A 20228-nucleotide genomic window follows, 5' to 3' on the forward strand; every position below is an offset into this window, starting at 1 on the left:
GCTTGATGAAACAGATATGAAAATATTTATCATAAGCATGAAGCCAGTGGAGGGTACTGCTATTTTATTGAGCAGCAGAGGAGGGCTGTGATCTCTTAGGAAAGAGATGGCTTTTCCCTTTCCTTCGGTATAGCGTCATTGAAGTGGGGACAGAGTCCTTAAATCCTACCTAATTTTAATTGCGTGGACACCCAGTCTTCAAATCAGGAATCAATCACATATGACTAACTGCTCATATGATCTGTATCATTTAATCTCTGGCTAATCCTTAATCTCTCTATACTTGCTTCATCTTTTAGAGGATGCCTAGGCAATAAACACATAACAAATAAACTTTCTAGGGGTAGAATCCAGGTATCAATATTTTTTAAAACTCCCCAGGCAATTTCAATATGCAGCCAAGTTTGAGAACTAGTTGCTCTAAAGTCTCTTTAAGCCTAAAGGTTTTAATGTAAGCCCCTGCAGATGGTTTTTCTTTTATTTTAATACAAGAGCCTAACTTAAACTTTGATTGCCAAGGCATCCATTTCAAAGAGGCATCCACTTCAAAGATGGTTATCTCAAACAAACACATTGCCAGTCACAGGACTAGATAAAGAACTAGGCAATCCCCCAATCCCCACCCAACTTCTACCCTAGGCCCCTTTGTTTTAAAGATCTTGGCTGATTTTGATAACTGACTCCTGGGGATTTTGGTTTTCCTCTTCCCATGTATTAAATTCCTGCTCTTCTGTTTTAAATTCACCAAAGAAAGTGGACTCCCAAAACCCTAGGCCACCCTTCCACCCAAATAAAAACAATTGCAGGCTCAAGCTTTCTCTCTCTCTCTCTACCCAGGACCTTAGGTATGCCATGTGCTTTCCAGGACTTCAGAATAATAAACCTTTTTTTTTTTCCTCAAAGTTTCCTGATTTTTAGAAAAAAAAAATGGAAGTTTATTTTTGAGACAGAGAGAGAGCACGGGCATGAATGGGGGAGGGACAGAGAAAGAGGGAAAGAGAGAGAATCCCAAGTAGACTCCCAAGTAGGCTCTTCAATGTCAGCGTGGACCCTGATGCAGCACTCAAACTCATGAACCATGAGATCATGACCTGAGATGAAGTCAGATGCTTAACCGACTGAGCCACCTAGGCGGCCCATCAAAGTTTCCTGATGTCTTTTTGCTGAGGACATTTTGCCATCATAATAAGAACCACAAGGTCTGATCCAACTACAACATTGGTTATTGATAGGGTGAGACTAGCACAAAACAAGGTGTATATGTATTGGTTCAAATGGAGAAAGTTAAAAGATTACCATAATTGTCCAAACCATTTTGGTGATTCTAGTGATGAAAGATGTATCAAATATGTGGTAGAGTAAAAATGAGCATGCATGGAAATTTCTCTGTCCCTTATAAATAAAACTTATAAGGAAGTTAGTATGCTAGATTTCTGTACACCATGGATTACATTTAAGCAGTGTGGCCCAATGAATAGAGGACAGAACTGGATTTGAATTTTGAGTCTACAACTTACTGGTTTTGTTGTCATAGGAAGCCACCTAAATTCAAAGGAGCACAGAGAAAAGTAAACAGGAAATTAGAATGCTTCTGGGTTATAAGTGCTGCCTGTGACAGAGTTATGTGTTATGGAGGACCTTTGTAGAGGAATCACTCAGGGAAGGCTTCAACATGGAAGAAATGGTAAAGCTGAATCCTGAAGACTAAGTGGTATTTATTAACCCAGGGCAGAGACAGAGAACAGATAATCTTGACATAGGGCTTAACAGGTGTTCCCATTTAGAGGTGACCAAGATCATGGCATGTTCAGGTGGAAATGGAATGTAGAGTGTGTTGAAGTGAGAGAGAAGATTGCAAGTGGAGATAAACGAAGCTGCTGAGGTAAGCGAGAGTCAGACCATGAAGGGCCTTGTATACTACACTCTACACTGACCAGCTTTGAATCGATAATGAGTCTATCAGGAATCTCTGACAACTTCCAAACAAAAAGACATCTTGATAAAGTAAGCATACATGTCTGGAAGGCTCCTCTGATTTTTGTGTAGAAAATAAATGAGAGGCAGAGACTCTTGCTGGGACAGCAGTGCAGAGAAAGGACAGTGGTGGTCTGGAACAAGAAAGTAGAGGTGGATTTGTGAGATATTTAGAAGGAATCAACAGGTCTTAGTGATTAATTGGCCAAAGGGCCTGACTGAATGAGAGAAGTCAAAAATGGAGGAACCAGGTGGATGGCAATAAAGAGAGAAATAAAGGAGAAGGGAGGAGTCTGGGGATAAATATAACTAACTTTTGATATTAAATCTTTGAACTATCCAAGCAGTTATGTCTAGAGCTCAGCCGATCTGATTTGGGAGTCATTGGCATATTTGTGGAATCTGAACCCTAGATCTGAGAGCTTCACTAGGAAGGTTAGAATGAGAGAGAACCAAAGAGGCCTCCAGAAGAAAGGCAACATTTAAGGGGCCAGGAAAGAAGGTGAAGCCAGAAGGAAGACCAAAGAAAAAGAAGCTCAAGAGAAGAACCCACATGAGGGGTTATCATGGATATAGTTCTTTTGGCTTAATTCCAAAAATGGAGTTGGAGCTCTAAATCTCAAAAAGTTGTTGAGAAGAATAAATGAATGAGGTGGGTGACAGCACCAGTTTTAACTCTGCAGCCAGTTTTAATTCTCAAGGATCTAGAGGTTCTTACATCTGTCATCACAGATTTTTCATTTAATCTCTCACACTGTACTCCCTCAGCTTTTTCAAAATATAACAGGCAATGAAAATGAAGTTCAGGTTCTGTGTTTCGCAATCTGCCTGTGTGGCTTCAAATGTTACGGCACTAACCGTGAAGCTAAGGCTAATGAGTCATCCCAGATCCTGTCAGTCACTAATGGATGTACATCTGGGTATCTGTCTGCCTAGGGAGCTGGTCATTAGGATGATCATGATTTAACTTGTAAAGTGGAGCAAATTAAATCTGGACACCATCCATAGGTTTATATTCCCAGTCCCATCTCTGACTTCCAGTGCAGTTGATTTCTTCTTCCTGGAATACTAATCAGATTTCTTTTCTTTTCTTTTTTTTCTTTTCAGTTCTGCCTTCTCTTGTGGCTGGTGATCATTTGGCCTCTACTAAGCAGAGAAGATTTTCAAAGTATCAGGTTCATTTCTTGGCCTCATCTAAGAGTACTTTGAAGCATTTAGAACAGTTTCAATAGGGAGAAAAAAAATAAGATGGTGATAGACTAAAAGATTAGTTCCCATATTCAGATATTCTTTGCATTTCAGGCAACCCTGATGCCCTGATTTCTGATACACTTGTATAGACATCCTTCATCTTGCACAGGGGCACCAGGTCTGATAATTCAGCAAGGCATGACAAATACTGGGAGCTAAGCTTTCACACTCTGCATTATAGATGATTTGAGAGGTAACAAGAGCAAGATCCACTAAGTTTTTAAAAGAATTCAGGTTCCTACTGAATTGACAGTCATTTCAATTTCTTATATGAAGAGTTTAAATATGCTTTTATGGTCCATAGTTTAGCAGTGGACCCTTATGTCCTTTCTGTCCCTCTTACTCTCTTTCCCTTCCCTCCCCTCTTCCTGGATATCATATATCTATAGATACTGTCATATATATTTTATTTTTATCTAAACTTTAATAGTTTCCTGCATTGTCTTTCATTATTTCCCTATAGTTTACATCTTGCAATCTAGCCTTTGTCTTTACACCAAAACCATTCTCATTGAGAACATTATTACCTCTGAATTCTCAAGTTCCATGGGTCTGAGTCATTGTCTTTCTGGACCTGTATTGTGCCTTGGCCAGCGTCTACCATCCCCTCTGCTATAACTTCTCTTAGATGTCATAACACCGCTCTGATCCCTGCTTATTTCTGAGCATCCCTTCTTCTCCCTATTTAGACAAGCATTCCACTCCATTCTGTTATCAGTTTAGTATTTTCCTCCCACTCTGGAGTTCTAATTCTCTCACCTTGCAGCAAATATCAACAATAATACATAAAATCCCAGGTCTGAAATACTTTTGAGGTATCTTCTCTAGGGTTTAGACCTCCATAATGTTCTCTGTAAGACATATGCACTTTGTCAGAGCATGGTCACACATCCTCACATCCTCAAATATCTTTTTCCTTAAATGTGTTGAATTTAATGTTTTGTTAAAACTCCTCATTCCACCTAACCAGTTGGGCTGTGTTATTCAACTCTTGATGATCTACATTATCTGTTGTTCATAATATCAAGAAACATCTCAAAAATTAGTGTATGCGATATTTTAAAGAGAGCTCTTCCCCTTCTTTTTCTGTGACTCACTAGTTTCTTTCGTACATTGAAGTTGCTTAGTGTTAAATCTTTGCAAATCTTTAAAATCACCCTTTTATCACTCCTTCACAGGACCATGAGTTCCCTTTGTGGTTATGGCTCATCAATGACTTTTCATTTTGTAAAATGGTGACATTATAATCCCCATAAAGGAGATTGGCATTCCTAGAGGCAAATCGTATGGAATGAAAGAACATGGACATTGGAAGAAGTCAACTTTGAGTTTCAGTTTGGCTATGCTACTTGACATGTGATACATTGCTTAGTATAAATTAAGGATATAAATAGTTCCCATGTGAGGGTGTCACAAAGAACATACAAGACATATTTGTAAAATGTTAAACAGCATGCACAGATGGATAAATGATAATTACTGATTTTTTTTTTGCTTTTTGTTGTTATTATTACATTTTATATGAATGTCTTAGTTACTCAAACTGATTTTTACTGCTTCATTATACTCTTGTCCTTGTTTAAGAATTATGTGTGTGGAGAGATTGGGAGTATCATGATAAGATGGCCTCCATCTGTGCAACAAGTAAACATTAATACCAGGATTGGGACTGACCAAATATGGCTCTTTCTTTCTTTCTTTCTTTCTTTCTTTCTTTCTTTCTTTCAGAGAGAGTGTGCTAGCAGAGAAGGGGCAGAAGGAGATGGGTAGAGACAACACTAAGCCCAGCACAGAGCCCTACATGGGGCTTGAGGTGGAGCTCAAAATAGGGTTTGAACTCACAACTATGAGATCATGACCTGAGCCAAAATCAAGAGTTGAACACTTAACCAAATGAGCCACCCAGGCACCCCAAGCATGGCCGTTTTCACTGTTTTTCTAATAATGAGCAGATACCTGCACTGAAAAAGCCTTGTCATCATGTTTCCACATTACCGAATACACTGGATAACAGACTAAATAGAGGGACCTATACATTAATACCTGTGAAAATGTTTGTAGAGATATAAAGTTGGAATCTAATTATTTCTCTCTTGCCCCTTTTTGGATTTGAACTGGTGGCAAATGTTAGAAAGTCTTCCTTTCTGTATGTGTAAGGTTCTGTGCAGAGGTACCAACATGAAACAGTGTCAATGGACCATTATTGGCAAAGATGGTGCGACTACGATATAATAGTTATAGGTCTCCAGGACTCAGGCTTACTTTTCAGGCAGAATAGGAAATACTTAAGTTATAAATTTTAACAATGACAATTTACAGGCCATGTTTTCTGGGTGATACTAGACTAGATACTTGAAGAAGGAGAGTGATTTGGGAGCTAAGCTACTCTATAAGCTCTCTTCTTGTGATAGCATATGATACAAAATAAAATTCCTTGTCAAATGCAACAAATCCCCAGAACATGTCAACGACACTGACCCCGGGCTTCCCTGATTCTCTGTAGAGGAGTGGAGCCCTTGTGACAACCTCATTATTCCATGGACTCACCTTTTATTTCAAGGCCTACCGCAAAATCACTTTTTATTATTGAGCATTAAAATATAGGAATAAGCTAAATATGTGGAAATAAATTAAATGTCTCCGCAGGTGCGTTCTACTCTGGAGCGAACGTAGTTTGTAGCTAAACCCTGTCACCATGACAAGAGCAAAAGCATCTCCAGCCATTTGGCACAGTTTTTCTGTCTTTGTCATTGCCTGTCTTCCATCTTCTCTGACACAGCTTTCTTGGCTACTGAAGCTGTGAATTCATTTTTCATCTTCCGCTCTGTTCTTTGCTCGCTTCATTTAATAACTTACTTGCTCTACTCGGTTAGTCTTTTGTGTGAAAGAGAATGTGTAGAGTGGTGTTTTGCAATGCTTTATGCTGGCGTGACATCTATAGACAACACTAGTGGTTTATACCTGAAAGAGCTAAAATAATTGCATTTTTTTCCAAGCGCAGTCTTTGGCATTGAACTAACCAAAATTTAAACCTCAACTCTACCAGTTGGTCAAAGCCAGGCAACTAGTAAATTACACAATCTCTGTAAGTCTGAATTTTCTGAACTGTCTGGTGAAGAATTTATGTGTATTTTTAGGACCACTTCAAAAATTAAATTAGTTAATTTCTTATTTAACTATAATAAAACACTTATTATTATATGTTATATAATAATTATCACTTCTCGACCTTTTGGCTAAGATCAAGTGTATATAATAATTATTATCAAATTATTATAAAATATTTATCACAGAAACTTGGTAAAATATGCTCTAAATAAATGGATAATATTGAATCATATAGCTCTAATCCACTAAAATTTATTTTGATTGTATTTAAAAAGAAGAAACCCCATTGGAAGACATTAGCATCACCTTAATATCAGAATAGTATCAGAGGAATAGCACAGAGCCAATGTTCAGATTATCCAAGTTCTAATTATAATTTTACTACTTACACATTTGATGACCTTAGGCAAGTTGTTTAAACTCTTTGAATATAACATTGTAAAAATAATGTTGAAGTTTTTAAATGTTTATTTTTGAGAGAGAGAGAGAGAGAGAGAGTGGGGGGGATGGGCAGAGAGAGAGGGGAACAGAGTATCTGAAGTGGGCTCTGTGCTGACAGCTGAGATCCCAATGTGGGGCTTGAACTCATGAATCATAAGATCATGACCTGAGCTGAAGTCGGAGGCTTAACTGAGTCACCCAGGTCCCCAATAATGTTGAATTTTCTAAGGAGTCTGAAAAATATAGAAAACAAAGTGCTCAACTTTGTGTCTGCTATCCCAGAGAAGTACATGTATTGGCTGATGCTCTCTCCCCATTAGGCCCCTTGTAGGCAAGCTACTAAAAATTCTCAACTTGGGCACCAACAGGAGGAACTCTTCAAAGGGAACTTAACTATACTCTTCTCCTAGGTAAACCCATTGCAAAAATCCCTCTCATCTATAGCAACCCCATCAATAAAGACCATCTCAAGTTAAGGATAAGATTTGTTTCCTTCTCCTCAAAACTTATCACACCACATAGCTGGTCATAGGAGCTTCACGGACATTTCCTAATGAATGAATGGATAACTATTGCTATCCTGCCAACTTGAGAGACACTTTCTGGATTTCTCTCCCTCCCTCCCTCCCTCCTTCTCTCCCTCTCTCCTCCCTCTCTCTCTCTCTCTCTCTCTCTCTCCCTCCCTCCCTCCCTCCCTCCCTCCCACTCAATCCTTCCTGGTCCTTTGAGCCAAACAAGTGAGGTTTTGTGCATGTAACAGACCATTGTTCTTGACCTCACCCTGCCATTAATTAACTTAAGAATTGAGGCAAGTAAACTGTCTAGACTTCATGTGAAAATCAGAGGCTGTTTTAGCTCTCAAATGATGCCATAGTTAATATTTCTTGGCAAAAGATAGAAGTTTACCCTGTGGTTCCAGAATGAAGCTAGGTGATCAACTGATCAACCTAGATGTGAAACTCTTAACCTCAGTGTATCAAGTCCTAAACTTCTGAGACAATTAGTCCCACTCAAGCAGGAACTTTTAACAGTGCATGTCAAAAGTGAAGAAAAATCATGCATTCTTCTGGCTTCAGTTCTATATTCTACATACAATTCTAAGTTCTTTTTCAGAGGGAGTTGTTTTCATTCTTTTCATTGAGATAAACAATAGGAGCAGACAAAGTAATGAGCGCTTTCCTCTACCAACTTGTCTTGGCTGTTTGGGGATTGTAGATTTTTTACTATCCATTCTTCTGGAAGTTGAGTGTAGAACATGAAAGGTTGAAATTTTTATAGATAAATGATCTGCCCTTGTCTGAGAAATCTGTGCATCATAATGCTTTCCAGCCAGTAGTAATGAGCCAATCTGTCTCTTGCTTCTCAGAGACCTTCCTTGTATTATTAAAAAAAAAAAAAAAAAGTAGTTTGTTATAAATGAAAGTAAAGGCTTAACAATAGAACATGCAATTAAAATAAAAAGATTTCCAGAGTCCAAAAATGACCAAATTAATTTTTAAAAAAAATGAAAAGTCCACGGAGGCAAAGATGCTGGCTTCAATAGTTTGGGATAAGGCCATACAAAGAAGAAAAAAATAACTGTCGAAATTTTTAATGATATATGACAATTTATTAATTATTATTTTCATTTAACAAAGACCAAGAAATATCCCTCAACCATGTTACTATGTTGACTTCTAGCTGGAAGTTTTCATTCAAAGTTTCCATGATAGGAAGGAAAAATGGATCAAACACTTGTTCATGCCTTTATTCTTTTACAACACCATTAAGAATGAGAAAAGAAAATTTTGTCCCATTTCTGAGCATTCCTTTTCATTTGGCTCTGCAATCTGTGCATGTCTATGTGGCAATTTGTATTTGTAACAGGTAGTGCCATTATGCTCTGTGATAAACTCATCTGGTAAACACAGATTATAGAAATATAGGCTTATGAAAATAAAATGTTATAATAGTGTAAAATAATTGTTTGGAGCTATTACAGTATAGTTATAGATACTATAACAGAAATAATACAGAACTAGAAGATATTCCATACACACAATTTCATTTAAATGGAGATTCTCCTAACACATCTAAAATTTAAAAGTAAATGTTGAAAATAGATTACAGTCATCTATTTTTTCTAATAAAAAGGGAAAAAATTAGTTCATAATTTTATTTTTTTTATTTTAAATTAGGCATTAAATTTATATTTTCTGAAAGAATTAATAAACTTAAACCAGATAAATCATTTTAAAAGATAGTTATTTTAAATAATTTTTAAAGTGTATTTATTTTGGGGGGGAGGGGCAAAACGAGAGGGTGAGAGAGAATCCCAAGCAGTCTCCAACTGTCAACACGGAGCCTGATGCAAGGCTCAATCCCATGAACTGTGAGATCATGATCTTAGCTAAAATCAACAGTCAGACATTCAACTGACTAACCACCCAGGTACTCCATTGTAAATAATTTTATAATCATTGCCTTGAATATTTTCCTCAAAAAAGTGATAATATGTGTATAATGTCCTTTTAAATAAAACATTTACCCATTGTTTCCAATAGTAGATACCTAGTAATCCCTTTTACAATTGTCTGTGCTCTGGTTATGATTTCATCTTAATGTAAGATTTGACATAAAATTTAATATTTTAGAAGCACACAAGCCTTTAATCACAAGACAGAGTTTCTTTTCTACCCAATGAAGATATACTAATTTATAGCAGAAGAAATATTATTTCAATGGTTATAAAATTGCAAAGATTAAAAACAAGCAAAAGAAGGTAGAAGTAATTATTTTCTAATGTCATCCAGATTCTAACCAGTAGAACAAAAAAAGTAGGAAGAGATGTTCTTTGGATTCTGGAGTGATTAACGAATTTGGTGCTTTTAAATTCAAGGTCTTTCACTTTAATTCAAGAGGTTTTTGTGAAGTATTAAATATCATTGTGATAGTCACTTTGCACTTTAGATTAGGGATATCTAACCACATAAATAAGTAAATAATTTAAATTTAAATTTTAAACTTAATAATAATCATTAATATGCATCCCTATAACCAAACCTGGATATCTCAATTTAGAATCTGTTGAAATATAAAAGTGTTTTCTCAGAAGTAGTCATTCATATAAGAATATAATTAAAGGAAGGGTGCTAAATGTGAAATGTAGTCGGAGGCCTTGGATCACCATTAACTGAATCTGTGTGAATATGGAAAACTTAAGCATCCCTGGGGGGCTCCAAAATGCTAAATAAAACATTCCAGCTTTGTTACATTTTATAACTTGAATGTTCAAGTCAGTTGCATCCATATAAAACTAACCTGCACAATATTTTCATGTTCGATCTGCAATTAAAAGAATAATCAAATATCACCTTTAGCTGTAGTCTTAAGGGTTGTCCTTCAATCACATAAATCATTGTAAAAGAAACTAAATACAAGCTGTCATACAGATGATGTTTTATTAAAATCATAACCATCTGAAATGAGATGAAAAAAAGTCAGATAGCTCTATGTTTCCAAATTCGTTTCTTAACATTTTCAGTTCATTATCAGTATGTTTTGGCCAATTACTCTGATTTTATTGGGCATTACTTGACTCTTGCAATAAGCAGGTTATAGTGAGGTATAGACTATTGCTTTCAAACTTTTGAAATGATATGGAATCAATGTTTAGAAATCTAACATGAAAATAGCACTCTTCTACATCATATTTCATGGAATCAGGGTCTTTTGTGTTTATAGTATAATGAAGAAATTAGCTTGAACCAGAAGTAATGATAATGATGATGATGACGGTCCTGGTGGGGTAGCTAGTGATAATTGCTGCTAGTTGAGTCCTACTATGAATTGGTGCTGTGAAGTACATTTGAAATAGAAGATTTCTCATCATTAAAATAACTTTGCAAGGTAGAATTTTTCCTCCTAGTTATGAATGAGGAAACTAACACTGAAAGATAATAAATGAATTCTCTAAGACAGGCAATGGGAGAAAAATAACTGGCTCCAAAGCCAGCCTTTATGCCACGAATCAGTCAGATAGAACAACACAAGATAGGTAAAACAGTCAAGAGAAATAAAACTGGATTTAGAGGAAGTTATCAGTGTACTCAGTGACATTTGTTTGAACAGTGCTGAGCTCAGTAATAAAGCAAAGAATGAATCAGTGACATATAAATGCAGGAAAACCATCACAGAGTAATTTTGCTTATTTATGGAAAACTGGAATCATGACTAGGAAAGAGCACTTAAAAAGGTGTTTCTTGAGCATCAGTTATTTGAATAATACCCTATATGTTATGATGCCAAAGTTTTGAGGACATTTTTCAAATCATCTTATTACTAAAACTAGAGATATACATGATAGCTGTTAAATAATATAGAAATATTTTACAGATATGGAAGAAAATGTTCGGTACCTCCTGTAAGCTTAACATGAACTCTTGGGGAAAAAAGATGTTCCAGTCCATTGCAGATGTTCTCAGTTGAAATAATATTCTCATGGAACATTGTTTCAGCTATTTAACTGGTATAAAACCTGAGGGGAAATTAAATGTACTTGCTTTGTGAAATTTAAAAACTAAAAAAAAAAAATTAAATCTACAGGTGCCTTTAGTCATGTGCTTTGATATTGGTCATTCTATCCCATAAGAGGTATAACAGTTGAATTGGAAAATGTTACTTTTTACTGATTAATTTGCTTTTTGTTTCACCTTGTCATATTTGCATATACAAGTTGAGGAAAATATTGATCATAGAGGTATGCTAACCTTCAGTGGCATTTAATTAAATATTCATTACATGTCTCTATTGTTAGGAAAAGCAGATTCACCAAATGTCCCTATAATGAGGAGTAGTATGGCCTCAATGTGAAAAACTAGTATTTTGTAGCAACACCACCTGTGTACCTGCTGGGAATCTCTTTCTTCCACTAGCTCTGTGATCTTGGGCAAGGTATTTCATCACTCTGTGCCTCAGTCTCCTCTATGAAGTGAGGACTCTTTAATTATTTCCTTGTAGGTTTGTTGCAAGGATTAAATGAGTTGTATAAATAAAGTGCTTTAAACAGTACTTGAAACATAAATCTGTTATTATGTTCATCTTGCTGCATCTCATGGCCTTTGACACACATGCCTGAGTTGTGAAAAACCTAGTAATAGTCATTATGAATCTCAGTCAATAGCTAACCCACAAAGTGGTTATAGAGTGGCTGGTGTATCTGAGAGTGAACAAAATGAGAAAGGCAATTGTTGGAATTGGCTAATAAGAATTATAGGTCAAGAAGACAAGATTTTCAACATAAAGAGAGAGGTATGGTCCTCTTCCAAAAGAGGAAGAGACAAATGCTTTCAGTATTCATTTGCCCAATGGTTCCCATGGAGAGTGAAAGCAGTATTTAATCTGGAGGAAAATCTGAGGAATACATTATACAGCTCAGCAGTTCCTCACCAAGCAAGTAGAGGGTGCAGGAGATCTTAACATTAGCACAATTCTGAGACTCAAAGTGTAGGAATTATTGGAAAAGCTGTGGTCATATTTTTATTCATTCATTTATTTCATTTTAAAATATAATTGATGATGAAGAAGATGATTTTTAGAGTAACAGATGTTCAAAGTACAAAAATAATTTTAAATGACCAAAATTGTATTTTAAAAAAGTAAAAGTTATCCTTGGAACTGTGAAATCTGTCCAATGTTACTCATGTAATCAGTATTAAGAATGTAACCAAAAAATTTTGTAGTGGAGTGCATATAAACATAGACGTTTACCCAATGATACCAATATTGGATTATCTCTGCTTCCATTTCTGATGAGTTTCTCATAAAGTAGAGACCAGAATGTTAAAGTTAATATTGTGCAATCCCAAACACCACAGTATATATATGAAATTTATTGCAGAAAATGAGAAGAATAGTATGACTTTTGAACCCCATAATTCACTTGGAGAATACAGAAAGATGGAGAAAATGGAACGAATATTGTCAGGATGTTAGAAAAGATATTACTTTGGCAGTGATGGACATATAGGTGAGAGAATCACCTTAGGGTCACTTAGATCCAATAAAATTGAGCTTTTTATTAATTTTTTTTTTCAACGTTTATTTATTTATTTTTGGGACAGAGAGAGACAGAGCATGAACGGGGGAGGGACAGAGAGAGAGGGAGACACAGAATCGGAAACAGGCTCCAGGCTCCGAGCCATCAGCCCAGAGCCTGACGCGGGGCTCGAACTCACAGACCGCGAGATCGTGACCTGGCTGAAGTCGGACGCTTAACCGACTGTGCCACCCAGGCGCCCCAAAATTGAGCTTTTTAAAGACACAGGTGACCTCAGCAGATAAACATTAAAGGAATATCATGTGATACTCAGGATTTAGGGAAGAACCTCCTTTAACCATCTTCCAGGCCCACAGTGCTCTCTACATTTCATTGCATTTCATCCATCCTCTCCCAACCTCTCTACTATATCTGGGAAAGAACAGGCAGCTAAAAAAAAGAAAGAAAGAAAGAAGGTAATTGGAGGAGAGTAGAGATGCATTAGGACCCCATCCTCCCTCTCCACTCTTGTATTACAGATTGAAGAAGGTCCAAATTGGGGGAGGGGGGAAAAGTTTAACACTGTTTTAAGTTAGGACTTTCCATCAATATATTTGATTGATTAAAAGTGATTGTACAAATGTCTTCATTAACTACAAATGAGCAGAGAAGGCGCCAGATTTCAGAGTACTAAAAAAAGGAGCTGGGGTGTATAACCTCCTCAGAATACATTTTAATAGATTAAAATCTATTTTAACACAAATGGGATCATAGCACATGCACTGCCTTCACTTTTCCATGCCACTCCTTTTTTGTAACCTATTTATTTATAAGGAATATCTTTTTACGTTAATATATACAGGTAACTCTACAATTTCTTTCAGGAGATAGAAGCAAATGGAATGTTTCTTAACTCATTCTATGAGGCCAGCATTATCCTAATACCAAAACCAGACAAGCACATTAAAACAAAACAAAACAAAACAAAACAAAACAAAACAAAACCACAACTACAGACCAATATCTCTGATACATGCAGAAATCCTCAATAAAATGTTAGCAAATTGAATCAATGTACAAAACAATTGTACAGAATGACCAAGTGGGATTTATCTTGGATGTGAGGCTGATTCGACATTTAAAAATCAATTAATATAATCCATCAATAACACGCAAAAAAATTTGACAAAATCCACTGCTTATAAATGATTTTTTAAAACTTTCAGCAAACTAAGAATAGAGTGTAACATCCTTAACTTGACAAAGAATATATTTTAAAAAACATTATCTACAAATAATCTACAACTAACATAATAGTTAATGGTAAAAAACCCAAAACATCCCTACCAATCATGTACAAGACAAAGGCATCCCCTTTCACCACTCATCTTCAACATCATTTGGGCAGTTCTAGCCAATGCAAGAAGACAAGAAGAAGAAATAAAAGGTATACAGGTTGGTAATGAAGAAATAAAACTCTTGGTCACAGATGACATGATTATGTAGAAAATCTGAAAAAATTGACAAATATATGGAACTACAAGCTATTATAGCATGGTTGCAGGATACAAGCTTAATATAGAAAAGTCAGTCGCTTCCTATATACTAACAATGAACAAATGGAATTTGAAATTAAATACACAAAATACACAATACCATTTACATTAACACCCTCAAAAATGAAATGTTCAAGTATAAATCTAACAAAATATGCACACGACTCTTATGAGGAAAATTATAAAAACTATTCTAAGTGAAATTGAAGAAAAAGTATGTAAATGGAGACATAGCCTATGTTCATGGATAGGAAGACTCAATATTGTCAAGATGTTGGTTTTTCCCAACTTGATTTATAGATTCAACACAATCTCAATCAAAATCCTAGCAAATTATTTCATGGATACTGACAACCATTTCTCAAAGTTTATGTGGAGGAACAAAAGATCAAGAATAGTCAATACAATATTTAAGGAAGAGAACAAAGTTGGAGGACTAATGCTACCTAAATCAAAGCTTACTATAAAGCTACAATAATCAAGATATTGGTGAAAGAATAGGCAAATAGATCAATGGAATAAAATAGAGCTCCCAGAAACAGATCCACCCAAGTATAGTCAATTGACAAATTGACAAATAGTCCTTTGAAAAATTTTTTTTTCAATGTTTCTTATTTATTTTTGGGACAGAGAGACACAGAGCATGAACGGGGGAGGGGCAGAGAGAGAGGGAGACACAGAATTGGAAACAGGCTCCAGGCTCCGAGCTGTCAGCACAGAGCCCGACGCGGGGCTCGAACTCACAGACGCGAGATCGTGACCTGGCTGAAGTCGGCCGCTTAACCGACTGCGCCACCCAGGCGCCCCTGACAAATAGTCCTTTGGCAAAGGAGTACAGACCATACAATGGATCAAAGATAGCCTTTTCAACAAATAGTGGTAGAACAATTGGATAGCCACAAACATGAATACCTGTCTATATACATACACACACAGATCTTATATCTTTCACCAAAATTAACTCAAAACAGACTATAGACCTAAATGTGAAACACAAAATTATAAAATTCCAGAAAATAACTTAGGCAAAACCTGTATAAACTTGAGTACAGTGATGACTTTTTAGGTACAACACTAAAGGCACAATCCATGAAGGAAATAACTGATAAGTTATATGTCTTTAAATTAAAAGCTTCTGCTCTATCAAAGGTAATTTCAAGAGAATGAGAAGACAAGCCACAGAATGGGAGGGAATGTTTGCAAAAGACACATCTAATAAAGCACTGTTATCCAAAAAATACAAAGAACTCTTAAAGTCCAACAGTAAGAAAACAAACAACCCAATTAAACAAATGGATCAAAGACTTTAGCAGACACCTCAATAAAGAAAATATATACATATGGCAAATGGGCACAGAAAAAGATGTTCACCAAGATATCTTATTGGGAAAATGCAAATTAAAACAATAAGATGCCACTACACACCTAACAGAATGGCCAAAATTTGGAACACTGACAACACCAAATGCTAGTATGTATGTGGAACAACAGGAATTCTCATTCATTGCTGATGGGAATGTAAAAGTATATAACCAATTTGAAAGACAGTTTGCCAGTTTCTTAAAAAACTAAAAATACTCTAAATATACCAAATAATCCTTAATTGCTCTCCTTGGTATTTATTCAAGTATGGAAAATATGTCCACACAAAGCCTTGCACATGATTGTTTACAGCAGCTTTATTTATAATTGCCAAAACTCAAAAGCAACCAAAATATTCTTCAGTAGGTGAATGGATAAACTGTGTTATATGCAAGAATATTATTCAGTGCTAAGAGAAATTACCTATCAAGTCATGAAAAGCCATGAGGGAAGCCTAAATGCATATTACTAAGTGAAATAAACCAATCTGAAAAGGCTATGCACTATATGATTCCAACTCTATGACATTCTGGAGGCAAAACTATAGAGATGGTGAAACAATCAGTTGTTGCCAGGGGTTGAGGAGGTAGAGGAATAAAAAAGATGGAGCACTGAACATTTTTAGGGCATTGAAAATACTCTCTATGATACTACACTGATTGATACACACCAATATACATTTGTCCAATCCATAGAATGAGTGACACCAAGAGCAAACCCTTAGATGGACTTTGGACGATTATAATGTATCAATGTAGGTTCATCAATTGTGACAAATGTACCATTCTAGTGGGGGATGTTGATAATGGGGGAGTCTGTGCAAGTGTGGGAGCAGTGGATATATGGGTAAATTTTGAATACCTTCCCCTCAATTTTGCTGCGAACCTAAAACCGCTCTAAAAAATTGATGTCTTAATAAAAAAAGAAAGAATTCCTCTTTGAAACTAGCACTCAGATAAAGAAACAGAATGTTATCCAAACCAAGTCTTCCTCATGCCCTTTTCCATTAAATAATTAAAAGTTGGCTATTACCTTGACTTCTAATATTACCTATTTTGTCTTTCATAGAAGTTGCTCTACATTGCACATACTGTTTTATCTGCTTTCTGTCTCACAATGTTGTTTGTGAGGTACGTTCATATTTTTTTGTGTGGTTGTGGATCAGTTTTATACTGCATTGTATTCTACTATGTGAATATATCACATTTTAATGACTTAGCTCATGGGTATTTGTGTGTGCACTCATACAAGTAGTGCAGCTGTAAACATTCAAGTAGATGCCACTTGAGGTACATTTTATTTCAGCCTTTAAAATTAAGTAGGTATCTTTGGTGAAAAGAAGGAAAATATTGTAGTTGAAAATATTGAATCTAATCTAATGGATACTTAAAATAGCAGCCTGATGATAGTATATTTGATTGTAATTATTAAAATATACACTTAGAATTAAAATGTTAAAAACTGTAATCTTAGAATAATAAATGAATAAAGTAACTAAAATAATAAAAATAAAATAACTCTAGGAAAAGGAAAATGTAATATCTACTCTTAAAATAACAAGTGTATGTACCAAAGTAATACAAAGAAGCTAATACCACTGACCTTAAATTATGACTTCACCAAGTTTTAGCTTTTTAAAATTGTACAAATTAACATAATTTCTCTGTGCCTCCGTTTCCCTATCTATAAAATGGGGATAATAGTAATATCTATCCAATAGGATATGTGGAAATCAAATAAGTTCATACATATAAAATGCTTGGAACAGTACCCGGCATGCGGTACCAATAAATATTTATTTTATAGTACTGAATAAAGGCTCTACCTCAGGAAAACATCCTAAAGTTGTAAATAGCATAAGGCAAGGTATCCAGGAATTGTGAAGCAGTAACTCCTTATAGTAGAATAAAGTTCAGTAGTTTAAACACTCTTTCACCTGCCTCAGTTGTTCCAAGGGGATTTTTATTATTCTCATTTTAAAAAGGAGAACACTATGTTTCAGGGAATTTATATGTTTAGTTAGAAGTTGACTTTTTCCCCTTAGATAAAAAAAAATCAAGATCCACTCCAGAAATGAATACAGCACGAAAAATAGAAAAAAAAATAGATAAATCAAGACAAATGGAGTAAGCAAAAGCAGTACTGAAAGTAAAAGGTAAAAATAGTGCATGAAATATACACCACATTAGTGTATAGTTACTAGAAGGGAAACATTCAATTCTGATACCTTAGTAGCCAGATCCAAGAAAGAAGCATGATTGGCGTTAAGATTCACCATGCACTTAAGAACACGTACAATCACACATACGTTCTCCAATTCACATGCTCATGCATTCTGACTCACTTTTACACAGCCACATATATTTTATTACACATGCATTTACACACTCATGGACCTGGACACACACACACACACACACACACACACACACACCAGCAGTTGTAGTATCTGCACAGATTTTCCTTGTATTGAGTGTTCAAAAAAACATCTCCCCTTTATAGAGGAGAGACGCAGTAAGATTAAGTGGCCTCCATTCCTACAATTATCCATGAAAATACATGAAATACTTTTGCAAGCCACAGTCAACACAATGCCCCACTGCAGTGAAATCAGCTCCGAGGGGACGATGGTCTGTCACAGACCCATCTCTCAGCTCTTGAATGCTTCGGCTGGATGCAACAACTTTGCCAGCAAATCTTCAGTCATGACCGATAGTTCACAATGGCGATAGAGGAATTGCAGTCCTTTACCCAGGAGACATCTACTTTTGAGAAGTGTAACTTCCTAATGTTAGGTAAAATTAACTCCTTGACGTGACATGCCCCACTATGTCAAGTCGCTGGTTATAAAACAATTAAATGTCAGAGGAGTTCTTGTACAGGCTCTGAAAGCAGAGTGATTGAGCACAATTTCCATTTTCACCTCTTCCTGAATGAGAGACTATTTAACTGCCTTCAACTTATTTCCTCATCTGTACAATAATAGTATTAATAAACACCTGACAGAATTGGTATGAGGATTAAGTGATATAATTGATGTATATTGCTGAACATAGCATCTAGTACGTAATAAGCACTTAATGTTAATGATTATTAATTTTGTTATTTGTAAAAAAAATCAGAGATGAAATCTTGAGGTAGTCTTTCTGGCAATTATCAGCTTCACTATTTTTTAGCATTTATTTCTAATTCATAGTAAATCTCAGTATTATCTGCCTAGTGGAGAATAAACTGTTCTCTACATACAGGGTCCATGCATTTCACTCATAAACAATGCATTTTTTTTAATGATGATCTAAACACATATGTGTTTTGTGGAGCTCAAAGTGATTGGAAAACTTGTTTTGACAAAATGCCTGCTGACCTTGCTTCTTAAGATTAAGGTATAAGGTCTATACCAGTAACTATACCTCATATTGAAAAAAAATAACTACTTTTGACATGAATTGATTGACTTCATAATGCATAATGATATGCATTTACAATAATGCATATACATTTACAATAATGCATTTACAATAAGTGTTTTTGTATCTAATTGATTTACTCTTCAAATAATTTGATACTTTCTTAAACACTTTGTCCAGGAGGTAATGAAATGTATTACTAAGACCACTAGTTGATAAATAATAAGATTAAAGCTATCTGCTCTTCTGTGACTGTGCCTGTGTCTATGTGTGAGAATACACAGAACTTCAGACATGCAGATTTACTTTGGACAAAGAAACTGCCGAAGAAACCAGACAAATGGCTACTAAAAATTTGAGCCCCAAACTGTAGGAGATAACCGGATTGCCCTTTAAGATTAGGACAAATTGGGGCACCTGGGTGGCTCAGCCGGTTGAGTATCTGACTCTTACATTTAGCTCAGGTCAGGATCTCAGGGTTCCTGAGATGGAGCTCCATATCAGGCTCTGTGCTGACTGCACACAGCCTGCTTGGGATTCTCTGTCTCACTTTCTCTCTGCCCCTCCGCTGCTCACATGCATGTGCGCTCGCTCCCTCTCTCTCTCTCTCTCTCTCTCTCTCTCTCTCTCTTGCTCTCTCAATAAATAAACTTTAAAAAAAATTAGGACAAATTACATCCAGAGCTAACCAAACATAAATTATTACAAAGTTACCATGGGTAAATAGACAACCATTTTTAGATAAATTTGTTTAACATTCTGAGATCACATAGCTAATAAGTTCTAAATCTGTGACTAAAATATGGGTTTTCTAACTTATAACTGAATTTTTTAAAATTTAAGTGGTTTTTAATTCTTTAAGTAAATAGACACCCTTTTTGGAGCAAACTGTTACTAAAAAGTCCCAAAATATAAAACAGATACTGAGATGCTTTGGTTGATTTGAGACTACGGGTCCCGATTGCTGTCCTTTTAACTCTCCAATACCATCTAGAAACTCCTTATGAACTTCAACAAAGCCCTAGGCAAAGTAACACAACTTGAAAATCCTCTTGTGTGCTCTACATTGTTCTAATCATTTATATGCTTTACAAGATCCTTAAGTTACCATAT

The sequence above is a fragment of the Neofelis nebulosa genome, chromosome 7 (assembly GCF_028018385.1).
Source record: "Neofelis nebulosa isolate mNeoNeb1 chromosome 7, mNeoNeb1.pri, whole genome shotgun sequence".
Lineage (NCBI taxonomy): Eukaryota > Metazoa > Chordata > Mammalia > Carnivora > Felidae > Neofelis > Neofelis nebulosa.